A 20,703-nucleotide genomic window follows, 5' to 3' on the forward strand; every position below is an offset into this window, starting at 1 on the left:
GGCTGCAGGCAGATAACTATCTGCTATGTACTGGTATGTACTGGGCTGCAGGCAGATAACTATCTGCTATGTACTGGTATGTACTGGGCTGCAGGCAGATAACTATCTGCTATGTACTGGTATGTACTGGGCTGCAGGCAGATAACTATCTGCTATGTACTGGTATGTACTGGGCTGCAGGCAGATAACTATCTGCTATGTACTGGTATGTACTGGGCTGCAGGCAGATAACTATCTGCTATGTACTGGGCTGCAGGCAGAGAACTATCTGCTTGTCTGGTATGTACTGGGCTGCAGGCAGAGAACTATCTGGTATGTACTGGGCTGCAGGCAGAGAACTATCTGGTATGTACTGGGCTGCAGGCAAAGAACTATCTGGTATGTACTGGGCTGCAGGCAGAGAACTATCTTGGTATGTACTGGGCTGCAGGCAGAGAACTATCTGGTATGTACTGGGCTGCAGGCAGATAACTATCTGCCTATGTAACTCGGTATGTACTGGGCTGCAGGCAGAGAACTATCTGGTATGTACTGGGCTGCAGGCAGAGAACTATCTGGTATGTACTGGGTTGCAGGCAGAGAACTATCTGGTATGTACTGGGCTGCAGGCAGAGAACTATCTGCTATGTACTGGGCTGCAGGCAGAGAACTATCTGCTATGTACTGGGCTGCAGGCAGAGAACTATCTGTATGTACTGGGCTGCAGGCAGAGAACTATCTGCTATGTACTGGGCTGCAGGCAGAGAACTATCTGCTATGTACTGGGCTGCAGGCAGAGAACTATCTGCTATGTACTGGGCTGCAGGCAGAGAACTATCTGCTATGTACTGGGCTGCAGGCAGAGAACTATCTGCTATGTACTGGGCTGCAGGCAGAGAACTATCTGCTATGTACTGGGCTGCAGGCAGAGAACTATCTGCTATGTACTGGGCTGCAGGCAGAGAACTATCTGCTATGTACTGGGCTGCAGGCAGAGAACTATCTGCTATGTACTGGGCTGCAGGCAGAGAACTATCTGCTATGTACTGGGCTGCAGGCAGAGAACTATCTGCTATGTACTGGGCTGCAGGCAGAGAACTATCTGCTATGTACTGGGCTGCAGGCAGAGAACTATCTGCTATGTACTGGGCTGCAGGCAGAGAACTATCTGCTATGTACTGGGCTGCAGGCAGAGAACTATCTGCTATGTACTGGGCTGCAGGCAGAGAACTATCTGTATGTACTGGGCTGCAGGCAGAGAACTATCTGGTATGTACTGGGCTGCAGGCAGAGAACTATCTGGTATGTACTGGGCTGCAGCAGAGAACTATCTGGTATTACTGGGGCAGAGAACTATCTGGTATGTACTGGGCTGCAGGCAGAGAACTATCTGGTATGTACTGGGCTGCAGGCAGAGAACTATCTGGTATGTACTGGGCTGCAGGCAGAGAACTATCTGGTATGTACTGGGCTGCAGGCAGAGAACTATCTGGTATGTACTGGGCTGCAGGCAGAGAACTATCTGTATGTACTGGGCTGCAGGCAGAGAACTATCTGGAATGTACTGGGCTGCAGGGGAAGAACCATTCAGTAGGTACAGGGCTGTAGGGGGAGAACCATGTGATACATACTGGGCTGCAGGGAGAGAACCATGCGGCATGTCCTGGGTTGCAGGGGGAGAACCATGCGGCATGTACTGGGCTGCAGGGAGAGAACCATGCGGCATGTACTGGGTTGCAGGGGGAGAACCATGCGGCATGTACTGGGCTGCAGGGGGAGAACCATGCGGCATGTACTGGGCTGCAGGCAGAGAACTATCTGGTATGTACTGGGCTGTAGGGGGAGAACCATATGATACATACTGGGCTGCAGAGAGAGAACTATGTGGTATGTACAGGGATGCAGGGAGAGAACTATGTGGTATTTACAGGGCTGTGGAGGGAGAACGATGCAATATGTTCAAGGCTGCAAGGAAAGAACTATGCGGTATGTACAGTGCTGTAGGGGGAGAACCATCTGATAAATACTGGGCTGGGGGGTGAACCATGGTGTATGTACAGGGATGCAGGCAGATAACCATGTTAAATATAATGGGTTGCTGAGGAGCTTCATTTGATGTAGTGCAATTAAAGTAGCTGATCATAGGTAGATTGTCATTAAGGCTTGGGCTGAGCCTCCCCGAACATGCCTAACACATCCCAACTAATTGCAAAAAAGAAAAGAAAGAAAATAACAAAGCAAAACCTACTGTACAGCCTGCAGCATTTCCTGGAGGACTTCGTATTGCTGAGCCATCAGTGGTCATTTGTGGCCGCTGTTTGGTTTGCTCATACCTCCCTCTTAGGAACAGCAGGTCCTGGCAGTAAGAGATGCTCCCAACACCTGATTCTGCCAGGAAGGCTCAAACTGATTTGTGAGAAGTAACTGCCAGCAATTTGAGGTGGGAGCACAGAGAAATGGCAGCTCCTGCAAGCAGGTGTTGGTGGAAGTCTGATATGGAACTAGCAGTCACCACCCAAAGTATGTTCTTATATAATGATGTATAATGGTCTTTCCCACAAAGGCCAGTGTCCCTGTGCAGGAATTTGTGTGATGTACTTTTATTAAATGTTTTACATCAAGGTTCCCTCTACATTTTGTGAGATTGCTGTCTGGTAGGAGAGCCATCTTTTTACATAGCACTTGGGCTGTCAGTGTGATCTCTCTTATTGGAAGCAAAAGGGATTCCTGTGCTATGGAACTGCATTGGTACTGTGGAGCACAAATGCTTTCACAAGTTACATGGGGATTAGGCTTCAAACATTGAAAGCAGAGCATGATTATAGTTTTTACATGTAAGCACCATACTTTGTAAATTTAACATTCTATATCTTATTCACACAATACTGCACCTTTAACTCCATGGATATTGCAGTAAAGTAAAACCTCAGTTTTACATACCCTGATTTAAAATTTCCCTTATTTTACACAGTTGTTTTGTAGTCCTACTATGTACTATATAAGGTATAATACATCTACCAGATTTTACATTTTCCCCGGATTTTACTAAATCTTTTTCAGGTCCCCTGAAAAGCATAAAATGTATTATAACTACCCTGCACACTGAGTGTTCCAATTTTTAAATCAGTTGGCCATATAGTAAAATAAAAAAAACAAATACAAATGTATGTAATTTTCCCTTAACTTTAGATATGTTTTCAGTTGTTTGGCTTTTAGCTTCCACAAACAGATAATTCACCCTCCGCCTATGGTAACTTCCGCTGGTGAAAGGAAAAGCCCATATATATTGTATTTGCTTATCATGCAGTAATGATGTGAATGAGTTAGGGTTAATAAGGACTGTAGAATAGGATAGATTCTGAAAAATTCCTATTTCATCATCCTCAATTTTGAGTGTTTAAGTATCTCTGACCTTGCACAATATTTGTTCTTTTATGGCATAGTTATGGAGGCAACAGACTAGGCCCCTTGGCTGTCCCTTCCGTGCCGCTGCAACCCGACGAATGCAATCAATAAGGATTGTGATGGAGTTTCTTCCCAGCAGTTGGCTGAAGAGCTGTATGAGGATCTGCCTTGCCTCAGGGATCTGTATGTCCTCTGAAGGCTACTGCACTGGCTGCTATTCCCTGCATCCTCTTGGAGCCTCCGGAGTTTCAGTACCTTTTTACCATGTTTGGTAAGTAAGTTCTTATTTAGCTCGGTTCGGTATTCAATGATTACTTTTGAATGTGCCAAGTTGGGATGTGAAAGCACAGAGCTCTGTCTTGAGTTCGGCCCTCTCCTATTTTTGTGTGGCCTTAATTTCTTCTAGGAGGAGGTTTAGGTCAACATTTTGTGCTGAAGCAGAAATCATGCCATCAAGTCTAACATTATAAAATGTAGCTGAAAACACAGTCCAAGACGGAGCACTCGCCAAGTATGTCCATTCACAGCGGCATCAGAAGAAGCCCCTCCCCCCATTTGCCACTTTGCTTCTAAACTTGCTGTCATTGCTATCATTCTACATGAAGCTAAGCAAATACAATTAGTCTAATCCACCATTTACTACTTTTATGATAGCTTGGCCACTTGTGGCACTTTAAAAGGGGTTGTTTACCTTTAACTGTTAATGTTAACATTTAGGACAATGTAGAGAGTAATATTCTGAGACAATTTGCAATTGGTCTTTATTATTTGTGGTTTTTTTTAATTATTTGGAGTTTGTTTAGCAGCTCTCCAGTTTGAATTTTAGCAGCTATCTCAAATTATCTTATCAACCAGGTAGTGGTTTGAATGAGAGCCTGGAATATGAATAGGAGAGGACCTGATTAGATGGATAAGTCATAAAAAGTATTACAGTGACCCCCTTTCGAAAGCTGGAAAGAGTATGAAGGAGAAGGGAAATATTTTAAAAAATCTAGAAAATAAATAATGGAGACCAATTGAAAAATTGCTTATAATTGGCCATTTTATAAAATATTGAAAGTTTACTTAAAGGTGAACAACCCCTTTAAAATCTGTGAAGGGTACATAATTAGAAACCTGCAAAGTGCTAAATAAAAACATGGAGAGAGGCCTTTGGTTCAGAACGTGCCCGTGTGTAGGTTTCGCTGAACATTTTGAGAAACAAAGCCTTATTTAGAAGGAAGATAAATTTGCTTCTTAACATAAGCATTGTGGTCAATAGTGGAGACAAAAATCTGCCGTTTAACACTAATGGACACATTTAAAAGCCATTTATCAGTGAGGCTTTACATGATTTGGAAACACAATCACATGGCACTGGTTCCACGGGTGTGAGTGTGCACATCGAGTTAACCTGCAGGAACCTTACATGCAACAATATAATGAAATGATGGTGCAGTAGATAGGGCCACTTTGGCACCTCTGGAGGCCCACATCTGGCTTGTTTGTCCTTCTGTTGGACAGCCAAGCTCTAAAGGACATACAGCTCCAGTGCTGGAGCAAGAGAGCTCACAAACCTGCAGCAGTAAGCGAGACACCGGTATTATGGTTGTACAGTGACTTCCTCTGTCTTTGGGTGAATTAGCCAATGCCCATGGGTGTGTTCCTTAATCAATGTGCTGCCCACATAAGCAAGGTACAAAATGTGTGTTTCATGGGTGATTGAGATCTGTCAAGCAAAGCTCACGTGTCGCCCCTGCAACTTGCCTCCCCACCCACCCATGTGTGTGCATGAGCAATGCCGTCATGGGGGAGGGGGGGGTCATTGACAAAGGAGCACAGGCTAGGGTAGGTAGAAGAAGTACCTGCCTGGCGCCACCTCAACGTTGCGCCCTAGGCAGTTGCCTCTGCTGCTTGCCCCTAGTTCCGGCCCTGGTGCCAGACTTGTTTTATGAAGGGTACAGTGTGAGTAATGCCTTGCAGATGCTTAAAGGACAAGGAAAGGCTAAGTCACTTGGGGGTGCCAAAATGTTAGGCCCCTGTTAGGAGAAAACAGCACCAGCCCGGGGTACCTGTAGCGGAGCGCTTCCTCCTTCCGCCTTCGCTTTGGAAGGACTAAACGACAGGCGCATGCGCAGTAGAGTGAAAAAGCCGACTTCTCTGTTAAAGTTCCACTATTCACCCTACTGCGCATGCGCGCGACCGAAGGCGGAAGGAGGAAGCGCTGCAGCTACCCCGGGCCGGTGCTGTTCTCTCCGAACAGGGGCTCCAGCCCGGGGGTAAAAGGTAAGCGATTTAAGTCACTTGGGGGGTACCTTACATTTTGGCACCCCCAAGTGACTTAGCCTTTCCTTCTCCTTTAAAGAATGTTAATGGCACTGGTCTCACAGCTGTGCCTCTTCCCTTTGGTTTATAGTGGAGGTGGCTATGCTTATAAACACCTGTGGGGAGAAAGAAAACTATATAATTATGTTGGGCTGAAAACCCACAGACTTCTTCCACTTCAGCTTATTCTTCCGCTTTTTATGTTGGGTTGAAAACCCCAACATACTGTTTTTCGACTTTGGCTTATTCTTCCGCTTCTTCTTTTTATTATTATTATTTTTAGCGCCCCCCCCATTTTCTAATGGGTGCAACACCAAAACTCTCCACACTTCTTCACCCTATAGTGGAGCAGGTTGCTTGTGCTTCCGCCCCCCGTTGTTTTGTGGCGCCGCTCCGAACACCCCAATTTTCCCATTGACTTTGGCAGGGAAGATTTTCAAACTGCGGCCAATCTTACAGCTTTGAGGCTACACTCCCCAAACTTGAATCACATGGTCATGGGGTCAGACTGAATGAAAATATGATGATTGTTGGATGCTCGAAAGTGGGCGGAGCTGTGAACAGCCAATCAAATTTCACCTATTGAATTTTATTGGTTTGATGCCAGGGTTCCCAAACTTCGTACAGTCAGTCACTGGGTGATTACGTACGCGAGGTTAGAAAAAGTGGGCGGGGCTGCCAAAAACCAATCACATTTCTTTCATTGTTTTCAGTGGGGAAATTTTAACTTCTGCCATTCTCACATGTTTAATGTCAGGGTCCCCAAACTTTGCATAGTTTGTCACTAGGTGACTACGTCTCAAGTTTAGAAAAGTGGGCGGGGCACACAGATTTCACTTATAGACTTCATATATTTAAATTAAACTGCTGCCAATCTTTAAATATTAATACTAAGGTCAGTCACCAGGTAACTGCAGTTCAGAGTTAGAAAAAGTGGGTGGAGCCACCAACAGCCAATCAGAATTCACCTATTGATTTATTTTTTTTTGGTTTAAATTTAAAATGCTGCCTTTCTCATACTATTTATATCAGGGTTTCCAAACTTTGCACAGTCCGTCACTGATGCCATTATTTAAGTATTAATTCCAGGGTTGTTAAACTTTCCAAAGTTAGTCACTGGGTATTTGCCATTTAAAGTTAGAAAAAGTGGGTGGAGCCGCCACCAAAATTACATTTTGCCTATTTACTTTCAATGGTGAAGCGTAAAATGCTGTCAGTCTCACAATTTTTATGCCTGAGTCCCCAAACTTTGCAAAGTTTTTCACTGGTAACAGTTTTTCACTGGATTGGCTGCCAGTAACAGCCAATCAGATTTCATCCTTTGAATTTTATTGCTTTAAATTCTCACACTATTTATGCCAGGGTGCCCACTGTTTGTCACTGGGTGACTTCAACTCAAGGTTATAAATAGTGGGCACACCCACCAACCACCAATTACAATTTACCTATTGACTTTTATTGATTCAAATTGAATCTGCTGTCGTTTTTTAACTATTAATCCTAGGGTCCCTAAACATTGCAGAGTTGCACAGTCACTGGGTAACTGCAGATCCAGGCTAGAAAAAGTAGGCGGAGCCATTAAATGCCAATCAGATGTCACTCGTTGATTTTCAGTGGGGAAATTTTAATTGCTGCCATTCAGACACTATTAAAACCAGGGTCCCCACACTTTGCACAGTGGTTTTTACTATATAACTGTGGTCCAAGGTTAGAAAAAGTGGGCGAAGCCAAAAACAGATCAGATTTCATTCGGTGACATGAAGTTTGTTCTCAAACTTTCCTTTCTAGCTATTATTATCATCCTTTATTTAAGACATGCCAAAACATTCTGTAGTTCTTTACAGAAATTATACATCTTTCTCATCACTACCTGCCCCTGTGAAGCTGACAATCTAAGTTCCCTATCACAGTCACACCCTATGGACAGATTTATCAGAAGCCAGTTAACCTCGCTGTATGTTATTGGAGTGTGGGAGGAAACCCACGCAATCCAGGGGCGACAATACAATCTACTATGAGAGTAGAACCAGATAGAAAAAACACTACATAGAGCTTCATGGGAATGCATGCAGGCCAGGAACAATACAAACTGTACCTGCAGACTACTAGGCCATATTAAAGGACATTGTCGCTTAATTTTTTTTTCTACTTTGCTTGATTTATATATTTGTTTTATCATGCCCACAACTAAATAAATATTAATATTTGTTAGCTTATTTTGCAAGAAAAACTGTCATTAAATCCTTAGAAAGTGTCGTTACTGCAAAGGCTAAAGGCAGCAATAAAACTGATGCTCTTAGGGGCCCATTTTCTATTGCTCAAGCTTTCGTGCTCAGGCAGAAGAGGCAACTGCCTAGGGTGCTACAATGAAGGTACCACTTCTGCCTACACCTACTCCACGCTCTCTTGCCCCTGATGCTACTCGTGTGCACGCGCATGCCGAGGTTGTGGGGTTGCCTAGGGCTCCCAGCCGAGTTGGCTTGCCATTGCTTTGTGTTATTGTTTTCTTGAACCAGCTAAAGGATCAGTAGGGCATCAAATATCCCTGGTCTTTTTTAACAGGTTAGCTGAGGAGCCACTATAAATGCTCATGGGGACCATCATCAATAAATAACAAATACACAATATAGTTAAATAGGTTTTTAGTTTTGAAAGATATGCCATCTAATTCATTTAGATTTGTTCCACAGCTTCCACACCAACTGCTATTGCAAGGAACAAAATATGAATATTAAAAAAAAAAACAATGGAGAAGTAAAAGGTATGATTTTTATTTTGTCAATTTCATAAATATATATATTTTTCCATTGGTGATACAGATACAACGTGTATAAATACACACACATGAAGTGAACAATGGCAAAGCCATTTCTATTGCATACAACACTTTTACTATGAATGCTAAAGAGCACGAGCACCATCGCTCATAAATAGTGTACAAATGTGTAGCTACTTACCCCAAAGACCCTAAAAGGTAGGCCCTATTACTGCAAAAGGTGGTGCTACAAAATATTTAATAATGGAGAGTGAATAACTGCATATTCCCCTTATTCCAACATAGTTTGGGTTTTAGTGCTTTGGAATAAAAATGAGCAGAATGAACATTTCAGCGTACATTACAAGGCACTCTGAATACCGTAACACAGACACGTTATAATCGCAGTCTCACAAATGGCTGAATTGGCACATGGTTACCCATGTGAGCAGTAACGCCGCGTCAAGGCTTCAACCCCTGTTACTGTCCATTCACACACCCATTGCAGCAAATGGCTCACCCTATCACTTGCTGCAATAGTTCCCTATCTGGTCCAGAGTGACATAAACTGTCATGGGACCTTTCCTCTTCAGCAAATACTGAGAGGTACCTGAATATTCACACACACCATTGCCTTTTACTCACACACACACACACACACACAATGGCTAATCCTATTTAGTTAGAGCACATCGCATGGTGAGCAGAGCTGCAAATGGGATTTAAATCCACACTACTTTGCTAGCCATATGATTTGCTGATATAGTTCCCTACCCTGTAAGGATTTAAGATGATATATACTGATGCAGGATCCTGTTTATGTACCTTTCCCCTAAAACCTGCACTTTATTCGAAACACAGACCTAGGCCTTTTGGATCAGTTGTTAAAAGGGGATCTTTTTGCACATTCGCACATATTGTAGAAAATCACACAATAAGTTATTGCCATATTATTGCTATAATTATAGTAGTCCATCCTGTCATACTCCTATCCATAGCTGGTAAATAATAAGGCGATAAAGTGAGGCTTAGCCTCCCCAAAAAGGACCACACTATAGTTTTTCTTTTATTAGCCTTTCTAAAAACCCTGCTCCCCTGCTCCTCCCTAGCCAACTGCTGCCTTATAGAAGCCAACATGGATTTTAGCATGCCTTTTGTTTTGGGGGGAATTTCTTTTAGTTGTATCTATTTACACTAGTTATGTGAAATTAAATAATTACTTAGTTGTTGAAGTTGAGAATAAGTTCAACCTCTTCCTCAAATAAATCCTACCTATCTAGATCATGGCTGTCTAACTATAGGCCAGCAGGGCTGCATGTGGCCCTCCAATGGATCTTTATGGCCCCCAATCTGCTCAGCTGCTCCGTAGACTTCACTATATGACATAATGATTTTAATTTAATCCAGCCCTCAAACATGCAGTATGAGAAATAATCGGCCCACTACATGTAATGAGTTGAACAGCCCTGATCTAAATGATCCAGAAGAAGGCGAAAAAACCCCATCTGAGGCTGTCTCTAGTCTGCCTCAAATGGGGAAAAAAATTCCTTCCTGACTCCAAAATGGCAATCGGACAAGTCCCTGGATCAATGGTGCTAAGTTTATTTATACCAGTAGCCTTGTAAAGGAAATACAATGCCACATGGGGAGGGTATGGGTTCAATTTTATTGATCCCATATTGGCATGCAGTTGGTAAAGCGTCAGGTTTATAAAAATATCCTGACACTAATAACTGGTTCCTTGAAAGGGAGAACAGGTCATTTCTAATCTAGAAATGTTTGTGGATTAAAAAATAGAATAAATTCAACTCCATGTTCTCCTGTTCAAGGAATGGGTGAGCATTTCCACTAACTAATTCCACTGATATACAGACACACATACATACACAGACACGCAGACACACACATACATATGGATTTTTAAATATACTAATTTTTCTAATATCACCTATTATATATATATAAGTGTGTGTGTGTGTGTGTGTGCCAGCCCACTCTTAAATGGACTTTTAAATATACTAATTTATCTAATATTACCTATTATATATATTAATGTGTGTGTGTGTGCGCCAGCCCACTCTTAAATGGACTTTTAAATATACTAATTTATCTAATATTACCTATTATATATATAAATGTGTGTGTGTGTGCCAGCCCACTCTTAAATGGACTTTTAAATATAGTAATTTATCTAATATTACCTATTATATATATATAAATGTGTGTGTGTTCCAGCCCACTTTTAAATATACTAATTTATCTAATATTACCTATTATATATATAAATGTGTGTGTGTGTGCCAGCCCACTCTTAAATGGACTTTTAAATATACTAATTTATCTAATATTACCTATTATATATATAAATGTGTGTGTGTGTGCCAGCCCACTCTTAAATGGACTTTTAAATATACTAATTTATCTAATATTACCTATTATATATATAAATGTGTGTGTGTGTGTGTGCCAGCCCACTCTTAAATGGACTTTTAAATATACTAATTTATCTAATATTACCTATTATATATATAAATGTGTGTGTGTGTGTGTTCCAGCCCACTCTTAAATGGACTTTTAAATATACTAATTTATCTAATATTACCTATTATATATATAAATGTGTGTGTGTGTGTGTTCCAGCCCACTCTTAAATGGACTTTTAAATATACTAATTTATCTAATATTACCTATTATATATATAAATGTGTGTGTGTGTGTGTTCCAGCCCACTCTTAAATGGACTTTTAAATATACTAATTTATCTAATATTACCTATTATATATATAAATGTGTGTGTGTGCGTGCCAGCCCACTCTTAAATGGACTTTTAAATATACTAATTTATCTAATATTACCTATTATATATATAAATGTGTGTGTGTGTTCCAGCCCACTCTTAAATGGACTTTTAAATATACTAATTTATCTAATATTACCTATTATATATATAAATGTGTGTGTGTGTGTTCCAGCCCACTCTTAAATGGACTTTTAAATATACTAATTTATCTAATATTACCTATTATATATATAAATGTGTGTGTGTGTGTGTGTTCCAGCCCACTCTTAAATGGACTTTTAAATATACTAATTTATCTAATATTACCTATTATATATATAAATGTGTGTGTGTGTTCCAGCCCACTTTTAAATATACTAATTTATCTAATATTACCTATTATATATATAAATGTGTGTGTGTGTGTGCCAGCCCACTCTTAAATGGACTTTTAAATATACTAATTTATCTAATATTACCTATTATATATATAAATGTGTGTGTGTGTGTTCCAGCCCACTCTTAAATGGACTTTTAAATATACTAATTTATCTAATATTACCTATTATATATATAAATGTGTGTGTGTGTGTTCCAGCCCACTCTTAAATGTACTTTTAAATATACTAATTTATCTAATAATACCTATTATATATATAAATGTGTGTGTGTTCCAGCCCACTCTTAAATGGACTTTTAAATATACTAATTTATCTAATATTACCTATTATATATATAAATGTGTGTGTGTGTGTGTGTGCGTGTGCCAGCCCACTCTTAAATGGACTTTTAAATATACTAATTTATCTAATATTACCTATTATATATATATAAATGTGTGTGTGTGTGTGTGTGCGTGTGCCAGCCCACTCTTAAATGGACTTTTAAATATACTAATTTATCTAATATTACCTATTATATATATAAATGTGTGTGTGTGTGTGTGTGTGTGTGTGTGTGTGTGTGTGTGCCAGCCCACCCTTAAATGGACTTTTAAATATACTAATTTATCTAATATTACCTATTATATATATATAAATGTGTGTGTGTGTGTGTGTGTGCATGTGCCAGCCCACTCTTAAATGGACTTTTAAATATACTAATTTATCTAATATTACCTATTATATATATAAATGTGTGTGTGTGTGTGTGTGTGTGTGTGCCTGTGCCATCCCGCTCTTAAATGGACTTTTAAATATACTAATTTATCTAATATTACCTATTATATATATAAATGTGTTTGTGTGTGTGTGCCATCCCGCTCTTAAATGGACTTTTAAATATACTAATTTATCTAATATTACCTATTATATATATATAAATGTGTGTGTGTGTGTGTGTGCGTGTGCCAGCCCACTCTTAAATGGACTTTTAAATATACTAATTTATCTAATATTACCTATTATATATATATAAATGTGTGTGTGTGTGTGTGCGTGTGCCAGCCCACTCTTAAATGGACTTTTAAATATACTAATTTATCTAATATTACCTATTATATATATATAAATGTGTGTGTGTGTGTGCATGTGCCAGCCCACTCTTAAATGGACTTTTAAATATACTAATTTATCTAATATTACCTATTATATATATAAATGTGTTTGTGTGTGTGTGCCATCCCGCTCTTAAATGGACTTTTAAATATACTAATTTATCTAATATTACCTATTATATATATAAATGTGTGTGTGTGTGTGTGCCAGCCCACCCTTAAATGGACTTTTAAATATACTAATTTATCTAATATTACCTATTATATATATAAATGTGTGTGTGTGAGTGTGTGTGCCATGTGCCAGCCCACTCTTAAATGGACTTTTAAATATACTAATTTATCTAATATTACCTATTATATATATAAATGTGTTTGTGTGTGTGTGCCATCCCGCTCTTAAATGGACTTTTAAATATACTAATTTATCTAATATTACCTATTATATATATAAATGTGTTTGTGTGTGTGTGCCATCCCGCTCTTAAATGGACTTTTAAATATACTAATTTATCTAATATTACCTATTATATATATATATATAAATGTGTGTGTGTGTGTTTGTGTGTGTGTGTATGCCATCCCACTCTTAAATGGACTTTTACATTTGCTAATTTATCTAATATTACCTATTATATATATAAATGTGTGTGTGTGCCATCCCACTCTTAAATGGACTTTTAAATATGTTATGTGTGTGTGTGTGTTTATAGTTTATAATGTATGTGCTAAATAGTATTTGTTAACTTTTATAACCTATTACTTTTTATAATCTATTTATAATTTTTGTATAAATAAACTAATCCTACATCTAATTTTAACCTACAGATGTACGCACAGTTGTTAACTCCCGTTTATCTGTTCTTCTTTTTAGTCTTCTTCAAAGCCAGGGATCCTGTGTGGTGGCGACGTTGTTGGAGGACAGAGGCAGATGCAGGTGGATGAATTAAGAAGCGCGGCTTGCCATAGGTGGTATGATGTCAATTGGCCCAGGTTGATGCTATATCCAGGCAGTAATGAACCATATGGTCCAAGGTGAGAACCAGTGCCTTACTCCTGCCATCTCCAGTTGGGATCCACGTAGGAGAAATCTTCCAGGTTTGTTCCTTCATTGCGAATATTAGCAGAGAACGTTTGCTGGCATTCAGTGAAGTCATCTGCTGATGGCTATAAGAAAGGAAACAATGCACTTCTCACATACTTTCATTCAAGATAAGGAAGAACTAAAAATATGGCTTGAATTACCTGTAAAAAGTGTTTATTGGATTCAGATATTTATGCCCAGAAAAATGAGAAGGGGAACATTAAAAAGACTTTTATCAGTCTATCTAAAGGCCAGTGGAAGCGGGCCTTATAGGTTTTCTTAGGGAAGCAAATAAAATTACGAAATCTGAAGGCCAATAATGGAGCAATTAAATAAAAGTAACTGTCAATAAATAAATGAGTAGCCCATTAACCTCACTATGGACACAGAATTATTTATCCTGTGTAGACCTTTGCCGTGCAGGGTGAGAGTGGATAGATGTATGAAATTGCTTAGTCTAGCACATGTATTTACCATTCCCGGCTGGAAGGGGCTCTTCACTCTTCGGTTCTCCAGCTCTTCCCAGTTGACTGTACTGTAGAATGCATGCTCCCTGATGTTTCCATTGACTCCAGTTCTCTGATTCTCATCCATCTCCAGAAGCTAAAAAGAAATATAAATACAAGTATTTCAATATTGCAGATGTTATGTCATGTACCTCCTAGCATTAATATATATTACACAAATGATTCTGTAAATCTTCTGTTTATCTGATGATATTTACCTTTGGCAGGAGGTCCTTCATTTCCTGGCTCATATAATAGGGATAGTAAGGTGTATTCTTCTTTATAGTGTAGAACTGCCTTAAAATACTGCCTGTTGGTGAAAATGGCAAGGTGCCCGTGGCCATTTCATACATGGTAACCCCGAATGACCACCAATCCACGCCTGCATTATACTCGTCCCTTGATAGAACCTGTAAAATAAAATGATTACAGAGAAAACCTATGAGTCCTGAGCTGGATCTTGTACCTGCAGGATACTAAATGAAATTGCAAAATATAAAATTACAAATTGATTGCATTTAAATGACGTTTAAAAAAATCAAGGGTTTGCCCGTAAGGGAAGAATTTAAGACAATCCTTATATATCATTGAACATGTATCCAGAGGTCTGTGTCCCTGGCCTAGGTATAGTGATCTTTGGGTTTGAAGAATTAGGTTGCTGGGTTATTTAAATGCCATGTTCATATTGTACATGTTCTTTGTCACCTCTGGTGCCCGGTATCCCGGGGTTCCTGCTAATCCGCTGGTCGTTTTCTGGTCGAAGATGTCCTCCGCGGCAAGGCCAAAGTCGCAGATCTTGATATGGCCGTCTTTGTCCACCAACACGTTGTCAGGTTTTAGGTCACTGTAGGATAAGCATTAGGAGCAAGTTACATAGGGATTAACTTTAAAAGTATTTGTAAATGTATTGGTAAATTGTAAAAAACCGAGTTAGTATCTGTCTGACTGTTTGTGTGTATTGCAATTCCGGTTCCTGGTTCTCACTCGTGAAATAATGTAGCAGGTGATTAAACTGATAAAACAGTGCTGGAGAATAACTGACTCTTGCTACAATGTTTCATGAGTCAGAATCAGAGAACAGAAAGGTATTTATTTACAATTACAGTTATAAATAACTTTAAACTCGATTTACATTTTTACTCAGTGTATATTGGATAGTTGATTAGCATTATGTTGCATGCCTCACTCTGAGACATAAGCAGCTACTGTGGGAAATACTAGCCTAAAACCCAAGTAGTGGTCACAGGCCAGTGGTGCATGGCGAATGGAATCATGCTAAAAGGCACATAGAGACAACAAAATATTCTTAGATTTTACTCACCGATGAATGATGCCCTTAGAGTGCAGGAACTGGAGGGCGACCACCATCTCTGCTGTGTAGAACCTTTTTGAAAAAGAAAATTATCATCTTTCCTATATCACTCCCAATGCAAAGGATATTTTAAAGTTGTCAAAACTCTTATGGCAAAGGCTAACTATAGTGTTCCCTTGCACTGTACATATGTATTTATGTATATCTTTGTGTGTAATCTATTCTATTGTATAACAGAGCTGCACAGTAGAATAGATTAATACAACAGGGGGTTGTTAAAATAATAGATAAATACAAAGTATAAGAATAAATACAAATAAATACAAGTTGCCTTAAGTTAAGAATCAAAGAGGCAAGAGGTATGGAGGTCCCAGCCACGTAGAGCTTACAATCTAAATATGCACTAAGTGTAACATACACAGGGGTGCAGAATGTGTGTTACTGAGAGCACGGGCAGGCAAATGCTCCACATGAACAATTTGTTATGGGTGCAAGTTTAGTCCCCAATTTTAGTGGCAAACTCTTCTGTCTTCTAGTAATAAAAGAGCTCTAACAACACTGTCCCTAAGAAAAGTCATTTAAAGTAATCTACATTGCAGGGAGATATATGATATTTGCCTTGTATTAAAAGTACTCTCTCTCTAATGCAGCTCCTTTGGACTGGCTCATTGGTTGGGGAGGCTGCGGAAGGGGGATATTTCAAGTCTGTGGCAAGTTTTTTGCAGCTAGACAAAATTCATGAAGTGGGCAGCTTAAACAAAGTGATAAACACTAAATGAACCTCTGTCATATCTAAAAATGTGTCCTATATTCCTCTGTTGTAAATATTATAGGCTTTATCAAATTCCCTTTGAAAGCGGCCTTGTACTTAATGTTGGCAAGTGGTCAGTACAGGGCCCAGCTGCATTCTGCACCCACCTAACTAGAGCACCTGAATGACACAAGTTAGGGGGCAGGATAGGGGATACCTTCATGGCAGTCCAGCTTGCCCCTCAGTAATACAGCGCTGCCGTTGTGGAGCACAAGCACCTACTCGGGGCTATGCAGAAGGCAGCGAGTATAGAAAAGCATGGTGATTTGTGCCTATATGTTCCACTTTGCACCCTGTTCCATGTATTGTAAATGGGCCTTAATGTCACTTACATGATTCTTCCCATAGGTAGATTTCCTTTACGGCGAATCATTTCGATTAAAGATTTCCCACTGGCGTACTCCAGAATGAAGAAGGCTTCCAGCTGTTAAAGAAAAAGTAGAAATAGGTAAGCCACAGAACTTCCAGCCTCCCACTCAAAAAATGTTACACTGTCAGAATAGAAGTTGTAATGTGAATAAGTGGAATGTTACATTATGGTTCTTCATGGAGAAATAGCAACACCCATGTATGTATGAGGATCATATAAGACCCTGCTGTGCTGTCCAACACTGGGCTACATCATGCTTAAAGTTCATTTAAATGCTAGATTCCCCTTAAATAGATTAACCGTATTATTTACCTCTGATTGAAAAGCTGCGTAGGAACGGCACAGGAATGTGCATCCTCTTGCCACCTTCAGCAGCCGCGCCTCCTTTATCATGATGGCGAAGTTGCTCTTGTCCGGTTGTTTCTGCACGATCTTAATTGCTACTAACTGCTTCGTCGGTGCAAATGAAGCCAACATCACCTAATAAAGAAAGGCAGATATTAAATATGGTACAGTGTGGTGTAAAGCTAAAAGCAGTGCATTGATACACTGAGATGCTAAAATGAAAATGTTATTTATACCCACCTTACACCATAGGTGGGAAATAATAAAGACTTCAGGAGGCTCAGAGACCAATGCATTAGAACTTCTCCAGTCTAAAGCCTTCCATTGATACCCTCCCCAACATAAATGTCACCCTCTGCCCCTACTTCACAATGATAGCCTTAGAACTGTATTTGTAGGACAGTGGATAATTATACTAAAATAACAAAGCCTTTATTCCCCCCCTATTTTTTCTGTCTCCATAGAATATATAGAGAAATAATACTTGGGAAGCCCCTCACTTACCCGGCCAAAGCCTCCTTTTCCCAGCTGTGAGTAAAACTTATAGTTGTGAATATCCAGTGGGGCTTGTCTACTGATGTCCAAGCAGAGTTTCTTCGCCTCGCTTTTGCCTTGTTAGGGAAAAAATGTAATTAGTACCTTGTGTTACAAATAAAGGTGGCCATACACGCACCGATAATATCGTACGAAACCTCGTTTCGTACGATATTCGGTGCGTGTATGGTATGTCGGAGAGTCGACCGATATCGCAGGAAGCTGCTGATATCGGATGACTCGCCGATCGGACCAGTTTGAAAATTTTGATCGGGCGCCATAGAAGGCGCCTGACCAAAATCTCCCTTCAGCGCTGAATCGGCAGAAGGAGGTAGAAATCCTATTGTTTCTACCTCCTTACCTGCCGATTCAGCCCTGAATGGTGTGTGGCGGATCTGACGATGTTTCGTGCGACCGGCGGTTGCACGAAACATCGTCAGATCGCCACGTGTATGGCCAGCTTAAGGCTCTTTTACAATTATGGGAAAAGTGCAAAACACCTATGTTAATTTGCACTTTCTTTGCCTGTCTGGACCAGAGCACAAAACTGAGTGCAATGACTCTTTGTATACAGTATTGGGGCATATTTATCAAAGTGGGAAATTAGAGCTCACTAGTGTAAAATTCCTGTGGAATTTTTAGAGGTGTATTTATCAATGTTAAGAGTTCACCATTTGATAAATATTCTTTTAAAAATCCCATAGGAATGAATAGAGAGTGGGGAAATTTGATAAGTTTGGCCCAATTGTCTGCATTTAGCTGCACTTGTATATTTCCTTTTAACTGTGTGTCTTTAGATGTAGAGGGACTACAACTCCCAGAATGCGCAAAACAGGATGCAGGAAGCCTACATTTCTGGCATACTAACACAGCAGCCCCCCCCCCCCCCACACACACACACAACAGCATGTTACTCAGAATCAATCAGTGATTAGATTAGAAAATGAAAGCAAAGATCTAATTGATTGGCATTGGCAACATCACTGATAATGTTTTTTTCCTATGTTATAGAAAAACAGCCCTGATTGACTGACACTAGCAACGCCAGTGATGCTATGTTACGCCAACCCTGACTGGTTAATACTGTAAGATTGCTGGTGATATTTATTCCCCATAATATAGTAAACCAGCCCTAGGTTGAAACCAACATTTTTTAAATAAGAGAAAAAACAATGAAAAGATGTGCCAATTTTTGATCAGAACCAGAAATTGGCAACAAGGTTTTTACCAGCAAGGTATAAACCGAGGTGAATATTTCCATTGCAAAAATCTTCCTAAAAAAGGGCAGTTGGTACCTATGGGGCCACTTGTTATTAGCAAGTTAGGGGAGAGGTTAAACACAAGAGCTGCAGTTGCTTTTCCTTACCTTCCAAAGGGTCCTCTGGGCTTCTTGATCTTTTGTTCTTGTTCCTATTTTCACTGGTCTTCTCCTGGCTTTGCTTCTTATCTTCCAACTGTCCTTCTTTGGCCCCATCCTCACTGTTCCTCTTCTCCACGGGGCTGTTCTTCTGATCTTCTAACTGATCTTCACTCCTTCTTCTCTCATTGCTTCTATCCTCGCTTTTCCTTTTGATAGAATTTTTCTTCTGATCTTCTAATTGATCTTCACTCCTTCTTTTATTGCTCCCATCTTTACTGGTCTTTTCCATGGGGCTTTTTGTCTGGTCTTCTAACTGTCTTTCTTCACTCCTTCCCCTTTTCTTTGTATTTTCTTCCTGTCCTTCCTCAACCAAACTCGGTCTCCTTTTCTTCCTCACCTCCATGTTGATCTCTCCTCCTACACCGCTTTTTTTAAAATCCTATTTAGCCTCTACCACAATTTATCCAACTTTATAAATCTCTACTCTCACTCCCTGTCTTCTCTCCTCGCTGTCCAAATGGCAGTTGGTCTCTGAGCTGGGTGAGACATGTGACCAACAGCAGCGGCATGCGGGCACTAGAGAGCTGAGGGCATTGTTATGGCACAATAGAGAAGCAAAACTTCTTTAATAGCAAGCATTTTAAGTTGATCAAGGTTTATCAAATTCAGAAATATGATTTATTAGTCAGAATATAAAATGGCTGAGCTGAAATCCCCTCAGTTAAGCCCATAATGTTTATTAAACGTGAAATGCTAACAGTTTAAGATGTTATATACCTATACTGATTGATGCTCATTGTTCCAGAATTCCAGAAGTTTTTTGCGATTCTGTATTTACTTCTGCTCCTACAGGGGAAATTAGACATTGCTTCTCACCTTACCAAACATGCACAAGTCACAGGAGAAGGCTGATGCCACAGCCCCATGTGCTTCTTCAATTTAGTGGCATTAATGCAGGGCATTGCAGGGGCATTTATTGCAACCTTGCTCCCAATGATTTCTTCACAGATTGATTTACCTGTACCGAGTAAGAGGTAAGGGTTGGGCAAGCAAGCCAGATATATTCCAGTGTACCTATATTTCATTCACATCTCCAGCATGGGTTAGATGATATCAGCCCCATTTTACATCGAAGATTTCTTCCCAGTCCACGTGTTCTCATGTATGAGGAGAGGGACTGGTATTTCCCTTCTAATAACAACCTGTAAGGCAGGTGTGTCAAACTCAATCACATAAGGGGGCTGAAATCTAAAACACAGGCTAAGTCGCGGGCCAAATTTTTTATTAAATATACCCCTTAGTATCTTACTAAGCATATTATCACAATGCGTAAAAAGTGGAGTAAGATGTTGCTCATAGCAGCCAATAGATGCTTTGCTACTGTTGAAATATGATTACTGATTGCATGCCTTGGGCAACATTACTGGTAATGCTTCACTCCACTTTTTACACAGCATGATAAATATACCCCTTAGTCTTAGTTACTATGTGAGGAAAATGGAAATTGTTCAGGCTGGATGGTCAGACACACTCACCAAGGGCCACATAAAACAGCCAGGTGGGCCGGATTTTGCCCCCGGGCCTTGTGTTTGACATATATGTTGTAAGGGGATCCCCTAAGGGGATAGGAGCAGAGCATAATATTTCAAACCTTGATCATTTCC

General features: G+C 40.0%; 1 long non-coding RNA gene across 4 annotated transcripts in view; it reads left to right on the forward strand.

The window, feature by feature from the left end:
* LOC105946500 overlaps positions 1 to 20,703 on the forward strand; it is a 51,781-nt gene that overhangs the window by 2,313 nt on the left and 28,765 nt on the right. For 3 of the 4 annotated variants that reach the window (XR_004221255.1, XR_004221256.1, XR_004221253.1), the window contains exons 2-4: positions 3,423 to 3,655; positions 13,592 to 13,815; positions 16,779 to 16,878. This is a non-coding gene — a long non-coding RNA (uncharacterized LOC105946500). Of the gene's footprint in view, positions 1 to 3,422; positions 3,656 to 8,378; positions 8,450 to 13,591; positions 13,816 to 16,778; positions 16,879 to 20,703 lie in introns of all 4 variants that reach the window. The other variant, XR_004221254.1, reaches the window with a different exon arrangement.

The sequence above is a fragment of the Xenopus tropicalis genome, chromosome 2, assembly GCF_000004195.4.
Source record: "Xenopus tropicalis strain Nigerian chromosome 2, UCB_Xtro_10.0, whole genome shotgun sequence".
Taxonomy (NCBI): domain Eukaryota; kingdom Metazoa; phylum Chordata; class Amphibia; order Anura; family Pipidae; genus Xenopus; species Xenopus tropicalis.